This window comes from Nanorana parkeri, unplaced genomic scaffold (genome assembly GCF_000935625.1).
Source record: "Nanorana parkeri isolate BGI_ZX_2015 unplaced genomic scaffold, ASM93562v1 scaffold292, whole genome shotgun sequence".
Lineage (NCBI taxonomy): Eukaryota > Metazoa > Chordata > Amphibia > Anura > Dicroglossidae > Nanorana > Nanorana parkeri.
The window spans coordinates 506,176-515,996 of record NW_017306560.1 but is presented as its reverse complement, the minus strand read 5'-3'; the positions used below and the strand labels follow the sequence as shown (position 1 = coordinate 515,996).

The window sequence follows — 9,821 nt, the reverse complement described above, 5'->3', positions numbered from 1 at the left end:
GTGAGATGATGGAACTGTCCTCTTGGAGCACTGAGCTGATGGCACTACTTTGAGGATGGACTGAGATGATGGTACTGCTCTGCGACATAAGTGAGATGAAGGAACTGTCCTCTTGGAGCACTGAGCTGATGGCACTACTTTGAGGATGGACTGAGATGATGGTACTGCTCTGCGACATAAGTGAGATGAAGGAACTGTCCTCTTGGAGCACTGAGCTGATGGCACTACTTTGAGGATGGACTGAGATGATGGTACTGCTCTGTTGGAGAAATGCAATGGTACAACTGTACTGTTGAAACACAGCAATGATGGAACTGCTCTGCGACATAAGTGAGATGATGGAACTGTCCTGTTAGATCATTAAACTGATGGCACTACCCTGTTGCATAGCTAGGGTGATGATATTGCTTTGAAGGTTATACGTTATTGTTGGACAGTTGAATTGATGAATGATTGATACTGCTTTGCTGTGGGCTTGGGCCAATAGTGTTATTTGGCTGGAGAATAGAGTTGACGGTACAGTTTAGTTCATGACACCACTGTTAGGCCCGCGTGAGCGTATCGCAAATCGCGCGTTTGTCGTGCGATTTGCATTTTGCGTGGTTTGTCGCGCGACATCGCGCAAATGGTTGCATTGAGCAAAGTAGAATCGCGCCGAAATCCGCTCCAAAAAGGGTCCTGTTGTAGCGACGCACGACCCGCGACAGCGACGAACAGAGCCCCATTGCCATGCATTGGAGAGCGATATCGTGCGGTAAATATCCGCGATATCGCACGGATTACCGCGCGATAAATCGCTCAGTGTGAATGGGGCCTTAGGGGTTGATGGTGTTTACCAAAGGGTCCAAGAGAACCATTAATACACAATTGTTATCCCAGAGTATCAAATATATGTGACTCGGTCATCTTTATAGTCACAAGGGAGATCTTGTGGAACCAAACACACAAAACGTGCTCACCCTGACATCTTCCTCAGATGCCCCTCTTTTTGGCCTGATCTCTGTAAAAATAAATGATGAAAATTGTTGTATTGCACTAAACCTTTTATCTAACCTTTAAAGTATTTCATTTTCATTACTTTGAGAAAACAAAATAAAGGAAAAGTAGTGATGAAATAAACCATTTTTTGTTCATGAATCAACATGGTCTGTGTTACTGGAGGTGTGATGAGGTGTGTCCTAGCCTACATACTTCATGTTGTATGTCCCATGTTCCCATCTCAGAAGGTTGGGTGGTACAGGACGGTCAATGTAATTAAGGGACCACTTTCCCATCTCAGAAGGTTGGGTGGTATAGGACAGTCCATGTAATTAAGGGACCACTTTCCCATCTCAGAAGGTTGGGTGGTACAGGTCAGTCCATGTAATTAAGGGACCACTTTCCCATCTCAGAAGGTTGGGCGGTACAAGTCAGTCCATGTAATTAAGGGACCACTTTCCCATCTCAGAAAGTTAGGCGGTACAGGACAGTCAATGTAATTAAGGGACCACTTTCCCATCTCAGAAGGTTGGGCGGTACAGGACAGTCAATGTAATTAAGGGACCACTTTCCCATCTCAGAAGGTTTGGCGGTATAGGACAGTCAATGTAATTTGGGGGCCACTTTCCCATCTCAGAAGGTTGGGCGGTACAGGACAGTCAATGTAATTAAGGGACCACTTTCCCATCTCAGAAGGTTCGGCGGTATAGGACAGTCCATGTAATTAAGGGACCACTTTCCCATCTCAGAAGGTTCGGCGGTATAGGACAGTCCATGTAATTAAGGGACCACTTTCCCATCTCAGAAGGTTGGGCGGTACAGGACAGTCCATGTAATTAAGGCTTCATTCACACAGGGTAGAGCGGGGCTGTACAGTTCCTTGCGGCGTGCACGGTCGTATCGGGCCATTCCCGGGAAGGACAGGTGCTGCGTGTGATTGTAAGCGGCAGCCTGTTCTTCCCTATGGGAGTACGCGGCTGCACGCTGTCGTATGTTCACCCGAGCTGCAGATCCATGCGGGTGTCCGTACTCGGACGCAGACAGGATGGATCCATTTGTCATGTGATGGCGAATTGCTTTAAATCGCACAGGTGTTACCAGAGACTACTGTAACCCTATGACAGAGTGATGATAAGACCTGGACAGAAATATATAGTTTATAGTTCTAACATGGAGAGACGTGTAACAATGATTCGACTAATGCAAGCAACACAGCCACAGTCGTATGAGGCGGCACAACAAAACTCCACCTCGTCGGCGTGTCAGGCGCACCAGGGACAGCCCCGTTGCCGCGAGACGGCGGGGTCCTGACAGGCCGGAGCGGAAGTGTCGCAGGGGTGCTGTACAGTAGCCTCGGGTGAATCCTACAAAAGGCGGAGGAGGTAGGGCGTGTCTGAGTTTTTGGAACCGGTACCATCCGAGAGAGGCTGGTTCTGTGAGGCAGGGCGGAGAGAGCGCTGAGACGTGTGTGTGAGAGAAGGGAGAGCCCAGGCCGGGGGTGGGATACAAGGCGGCCAGTGCATTGCTCAGGATCTGTGAGCCCGGCTAGGACATTGTAGACAGGACTGAAGTGTTCTCGGGCGATAAGAGGACGGTATCGTTTCCGGAGGGATGAGAGTGGGGCGACACGCTTCAGGAAAGTGAGGGACAGTAAAGCCTGCCATTGTCCTGTCAGGAGAAGCGGACGGTGGAGGGGTATAGTGTTGGGGTGTAGTGGGACTCGGCGGGAAAGCCGGGGAGCTCAGGCAGGGAGTGGGAAACACGCCGCAGCGGCCTGTGGAGGGAGCGAGGAGAGAAGTCCTGTAGCACGGGGATCGCTGAAAACCCGGCACTGCCGGGAGTCCTAGAGGGAGGCCGGTCGGGGGTACACCCGCCGGGGCAGTGTGTGTGAGGAGGCACGGAGGATGAAGCCTGTCTATGACTTGCTGGTTGGGTGGGACCCCGCCGTCGGGTACTCGGCCCTCCTGGCCTGCTTGTTGGTGGCGGTGGTGGGATGGCTGTTCCGTCTGGCTGAAAAGAGATTCTGGAAACAGACTTGTTCCAATGCTCCACAGTGCAACCCAGAGCCTGACTGGGAGGTGCGGCTAGGTGAGGAGACCCTTCACTGACACTTTATAAAGTCAAATCGCTAGTGTTATGCAATGTTAGCCATCAGCTAGTGCACAGAGTTTGGAGTGACGCTAGGTTCACACCTAGGTGATTTATTGCACAAAACACAGATCCGCAATGGACCCTGTTCACACTTTTGCGGTCTGTCGCGTGGATGAAATCGACTGTCATGCAAAAAGGTGCAGGAGCTATTTTTGGGTGGATGTCGCCTGGTTTGGGTCACATAGACATCTCTATACTCCAAAGAACAGTCGTGCAAATGAAAAAGCATGAAAACCGTTCAACCAGCTCAGTCGCCTACCGTGTGTCGTCCCCCCGAAAATAAGACGCTGTCTTATATTTTTTTTCCAACGAAAAAAGACACTAGGTCTTATTTTCAGGGGATGTCTTATTTTTACCTGGCTGCAGCTGTCCGCTCTGATTCCGTCCACTTCGACCCCACTGGTTATGCCGCACTGTGCCTGCTGGGAAATGTAGTCTTCAGCGGCAGCTGAGGCAGACAGGTGGGTGGGAGCTGCTGCCGGTCTTAACAAGTAAAAATCAGTTATATGTGCAGCTACCCCGAAAGTAAGAACTAGCGCTATCTTCAGTGATTTCTGTAATATAAGACCTACCACCGAACTAGGTCTTATTTTGTGGGTAGGTCTTGTATTACAGAAATCCCTGGAGATAGCGCTAGGTCTTACTTTCGGGGTAGGTCTTACTTTCGCAGAGACATGGTAGGTGTGAACCTAGCCTCAAACTGACACTCTGATTGCCTAAGTGGAGTTACTAAACTCAGTTCAATTCTAAAAATGCATTCAAATACCTTAACTCATAAAAATGTATCTTACTTGTGTATCACTCGGCTGTAGATCCTCAAATCATCTCTCAATTGGTGCTGACACTGTCCTTCCTTCTGGAGGGTGGCTACTTTTGTTCCCCATTGTCCCTGTGTCTTGTGAAGTAGCCACTGCTCCAAGCTCACTCCTGTGATGGACCACAATCTCAATACAGATCGGTAAACATGAGATTGTAGTCCATCATGGGAGCGAGCTTGGAGGAGTGGCTACTTTACAACCCACACAGGGACCATGGGGAACAAAAGTAGCCACCCTCCAGAAGGAAGGACAGTGTCAGCACCAATTCAGAGATGATTTTAGGATCTACAGCCGATATGCAAGCTTCCGAAATAGCTAAGGGCTCTTTTCACACAGGTTCTGTTGTAGCAGGTGGATCCTAGACAAATCCCCTGCTTAGTTGCCTTAGATCAGAGACCGGTCGCATGGGATCTGTCTGTTCTGGCTTTTCATAAACAGGCCCAAGTAATCACTATAGGTGTTTGGATCTAAACCTTTATCCACCCACATGTGGTCAGGTCAGTAAAAGCAAACCTGGACACACATTTTGCAGTTGGTCGAACAGATCTGGAAGTGGATGGATATAGGCGGACGCACATATGCTTACATTCAGATGCCTTTAAGATGCATTCCAGTCTGTTCTTCATCTGTGTAAACACGAGTGAAATATGGAGTGACAGAACTACTGTGAGAGGGACCTTAGATTCTTTCTCAAGCTCACTTCTAAAATGTATAAAACCCGCCAGCAGGTTCTAAGGAATCCTAACTTCTTGCATCTTTAATAACGTTGGCCAGTAAAGGGAATCATTTACACTGCAACATTCTGCACTAGAGTGACATAATTAATCCAATGATGACTGATGTGACAGCTAAACCTCACTCAGTAACCCAGTATCGTCATGATGCCTGCCTAGTCCTGATTAATCCATGTGCATTGTGTGTGTATTGCTAATAAATGGCAGTGTGTTCTCGCAATAGGCAAGATTGCCTTGCAGTTTAAAGGGGCTAAATGGATAAACTTTAACATGTATGTAAAGCTTATTTTTGTCTTGTACGGAAGAAGTGATACACCTGTCAAGTTTGTATTGTTTACTGTAGACCTGCTGGGTATTTGCACCCTTTGTATTTGTCCTGGTGATCATTATACCCAGGGCAGATAGTGACGCAAATTCCAACATGTAACGTTATTACCAGTCAAGCAGTGAGGGTAAATCTTCCAGTGGAGACAACTATTCCATTGACAACTGTCTCACAGGAATTTGCCTTACATTTTAAAGACTTTCACTCAAACCCCCAGCACATTTATTTTTTGTTGTGTCCCGCTGCAGAGTTTTTATACCTCTTGTTCCATACATGCAACCGGAAGTAAAGTATAAAAACTCTGCAGTGGGACGCAACAAAAAATACTCCCGGGTGTTTTAACCCTTCTTTACTCTATCCAACACTAAAAAATAAAGTATTACCAGCTTCTCTCAACCAATTTCTCTTGTCTTCAAACACAACAGTAAGTGAGAATCTATCCAAAGTAAGGGAAATCACCGTTGTCACTGGAACAAGTGTCCCCATTGGAAAACTTCTGGCGACAGCTCAGTTTTGGAACTTCCCTCATCTCATTTAGTTTCAATATTCACCAAGGCAAATAAAGTGAACTTCCCTAGCAGGGACGCAGACAGCAATGAATATCAGATGGGTTGCAATCCAAAACTAAAGAAGTGTTTTTTGACTTGGATACACTTTAATTTCGGCATTCTTGGGCATATTTCCAATAACTTCCTGTCCTAGTGATGGATCAGGAAGTTAGAAAAAATCTTCCACAGCGAGGTAAATTTCCCTCTGACGAGTGTCCCCTAGAAGATTCTCTTTGTACTGGTGACAACGCTAACTTCTGAATTTCTCCTCCCTTTTTTTCTTGGTGATGATGTTTGCCAGCAGAAGTAGAGGGGTAAAGCTCTACAATAGTAATAGACGGCAATTAAATCTTGACAAAAGGTCTAACCCTTCCCCACTTGATCCAAAACTAAAAAAAAAATTGCCTGGAGATGCATTTTAACCATCTCATATCTATAAATTGGTTGATTTAGGGCTTGTTCAGACTGACGCATAGGTCCGTATGCCGTTAAAGAAATGGCTGTATATCTGTGCCCTGGAGCCACTGGTGTGCATACAGCCCACCTGTATAGATCAGCGATAGGCTGTGGCTGTACACTGGTAAACACTGCTCCGTGCATATACTTGTAGACATGTATGGATGTAAGTCTCTGGACGCAGGCACTCTGTAAGGTGTATGGACCTCTGCGTCAATGAGCCCTAAAAGGTGAGTCATTAGAATTATCTTAGAGATGTTATTTGTAGGTTGGCTATAAAATGATATCATCTTAGCCAGACACATTTTTAGCTGTGGCCAGCTATTTAAAAATGGTAAAACTCCTCTTTGGGACCTTTTGTCTAGTAGCATGGAAGAGTCTTCCTCGCCCACAGTTATTAATGTTCTGACGCAAAGCTTCAATTACAGGTTTGTACTTCTGCTGTCTTCTGAAGAGACCTAGTATTATTCTGCAACTATAATATATTAATTGTGCTCAGTTACCAGGTAATGTGAGTGGGGCAGAGGGAGCTGTTAGGCCCCATTCACACCTGACCGTTTTGTAGCGCGTCCTACGCTCGATGAACGCTCTACAAAACGGTCAAAAAAATAAATAGCATTGTAGTCAATGGTATCGTTCCCACCTGTCCGTATTTCCGCCCGTCCCGAACGCACTACAAAACGGCCCACGCATGAAAAGGTCCCGGAGCGTTTTTTGCTGCGTATTGGTCCGTTTTGTAGGGCGTTTTCCATTTGTATACTGCCAAGTAGCCTTTGGAATCGTGTGACGGTCGCGCAACTTTTTTACCGCGAATCGCGGTAAAAAACGCGTGACGGTCGCGCGACAGACGCACATATTACAATACGCATAGGTGTGAATGGGGCCTTAATGTTGGTAACCAGGGCTGTGGGAGGTGTCCAGATCACATTGGGGTTTTCATTTTATCTTGTGACAACAATTCACAGATCCATCTTTTGGGTTTTTCCACTTGCAATGAATAGGACCATTGCAGTTACCACTACTTGTCTTTAAAAAACACCAAAAACACTCTGGGTTCTGTTGCTTTCTCTGAGTGTTTACTGCTGACAAAAGTGCCAAGGAGTATGGTTCTTGGGGCTCAGTCACACTAGACACGGTGAGCTCTCCGACCCGATTCTGGCCAGGACGCACTGCATCGCATTGCGTCCGGCTCAGTATGTTGTGGGACATGAGGGGTGTTAGACCAGCATCAATTCTTAAGCTGGCCACACTATAGATTATGTGCAGATTTTATATGGTCAGATAGAAAACGTGCAACAGACCGTGGCGGACATTAAAGTGAATGGCACCGTAGCCACGCCCTCCTGCTGCAATGTAATCGGCCTGTGGTCCAGTCAGAACAAAAAAGTGCTTGCAGAATTTTCACCGGACCGCAGGCATAATGTGCCATGCGGCCGACCGCATTGTGGCCGGAGGCTGTGGGTACAGTGCCATTCACTTCAATGGACCTCCTGCCCCACAACATACTGAGCTGGCCGCAATGCGATGCAGTGCGTTCTGGCCAGAATCGGGCCGGAATGCACTGCATCTGGTGTGCACGAGGCCTCATGCTCACCAGGGATCTCTTCTTTCTTACCGGTCATGGTGATGTTTGTTGACCGAATAAACATATTGCTGTGTGTAAATACTGGTTTGTAACGAGAGGTAATGTCTGGTTGCTGTGGCAATCTCATTTTTATTTTTTGTGTGTATAGTTTCCTTTTTATGAACTCTAGACCATTTATTTGAATGTAGCATCTTTTTTCTGTATCTGCATGTTGAGTATCAGAAGGTAAAATAGGTATACCTCCATATTTATTTTTAAACTAAAGCATTCCAAGTTTGCAGGTTTTATTATGTGTTTGTAAGGCGGAACTTTTAAAAAAAAAAAATGTTGTTTTGGATTAAGTGGTGAAGACTTAAGCTCACCACACTCCTTACCATCTGATTGTACAATTTCCTTTATATCTACCAAGTATGTAGTACAAGGGCTTGCCTGGTTGGATGCAGATTGTATAGATTAGATAGGTGCTCTTATTATTATTATTATTACATAGTATTTATATAGCGCCAACAGTTTGCGCAGCGCTTTACAATATAAGGAAGACATTACAGTTACAAGACAGGATGGTAAAGAGGGCCCTGCCCCTGAGGGCTTACAATATGAAAGTGGAGGGGGAAATGATACATGAGGAGGTAACTGTGTGGGGATGAATTATTTGAGAACGTGATGGTTGAGTGGTTAGGTCGAGGTGGGATAGGCTTCTCTGAAGAGATTAGTCTTTAGGGAACGACTAAAGGCAGTCAAGGTGGGAGATAGATGGACAGGTTGGGTTAAAGAGTTCCAGAGGATGGGAGAGACTCTAGAGAAGTCCTGGAGGTGAGTATGGGAGGAGTGGACAAGGGAGCTGGAAAGCAGGAGGTCAATGGATGAGCGGAGGGGACGGTTAGGGTGATACTTTGAGACAAAGTCTGAGATATATCCGGGGGCAGAGTTGTGGATGGCTTTATAAGTGACTGTTAATATTTCCCCAGTCATCTTCCAGGACAGCCCATGAGATAAGGCTCCGCCTGCCTGCAACAGGAAACACATCAACCACATTTAAATAAATAGACCCCTCCTTCCATCCCAATTCAGTTTTTTTGTGTTTCCTCCGGCTACACAGGTTCACATCGTAATGTTAGTAGTGCAGGGATTGGCAGAGGGGGGATGCAGACACTGAGTGGTTGGTAAGGTGGATGAGTCTGGCAGCTGCATTCATGATAGACTGAAGGGGGGATATCCTGTGTAGTGGAAGGCCAATTAGGAGGGAGTTACAATAGTCAAGACGGGATATAACAAGGGAGTGGAGGTGTAGTTTTGCCTAGAGACTTGAAGGTAGAAAAGAGTTGACGAGGTCTGGATGAGAGTGTGTTTAATGAGAGTGACAAAATAAGTTTGTTTGGCAGCACGGAGGGAGGAGTTATATTTTATCAGGGCAGCTTTGGTAGATCTACAGTTGATTGTATGGTCAGATTGTAACGTGTGATGAGCCCAAAGCTGGCCATACACCTTACAACCATTGCAAGACTTTCGTCTTGCGATGGTTGTAAGGTAATTAAAAAAACGTACGACCTGCCCATCTTGGACAGGCAGATCGTACTTGCGATCATCGCAAGCCCGCCCCGCTGAGGGGTGTGCTTCCGATGACTGAATGCTGAACGGGCAATGTGGGCTTGTGCACATCGGCCCGTGCGGCATTTGTCTTACGAGCAGGCCACAAACCCACCGAAAATCATACGATTCTCTGCGGGTTTTCAAACCTGCTCGCAAGACAAAAGAGGTGCGACCGTACAGTAGAAACGCTTCCATACACCTGTCGATTATGGTACGATCGCGGGATTTCCCCGCGATTATCATAATATAATCAGCAGGTGTATGGGCACCTTTAGACCTGCTGCCAAGTTTTTATTACAGTCTGTCCCTTCTGGGAAGAGCTGTCCTGGTGACCACTGTCACAGACAGAGTAAGGTGAAGTCAAAAATGTTAGCGCTTACATAAGAATAAGATGTAAGAGGAAATCTTTCAGGGAGGATAAGTGTTCAACCACCCCCAGGACACAGGCAGCAATAAATGGAGGTGTTAACCCTTCCATACTCTAACCAAAACTTGAAGGGTTATTCACAAAAGGGTGCAGAGTTTGGAGAAGGCAGGAGAAGTGAACAATCTAGGACAGGGGTGTCCATACTTTTTTCAAAGAGTGCCAGATTTGATGAAGTGAAGGTACGTGAGGGCCGACCATTTTGCCTGACA

At 46.5% G+C, this 9,821-nt stretch overlaps 1 protein-coding gene across 2 annotated transcripts in view; it reads left to right on the top strand.

Moving 5' to 3' along the window:
• The first annotated feature begins 2,887 nt into the window (after window positions 1–2,887).
• ANKLE2 (ankyrin repeat and LEM domain containing 2) overlaps window positions 2,888–9,821 on the top strand; it is a 36,986-nt gene continuing 30,052 nt past the window's right edge. For both annotated transcript variants that reach the window (XM_018557626.1, XM_018557625.1), the window contains exon 1: window positions 2,888–3,066. The gene's annotated coding sequence lies outside the window, so the exon portion shown is untranslated. The remainder of the gene's footprint in view (window positions 3,067–9,821) is intronic.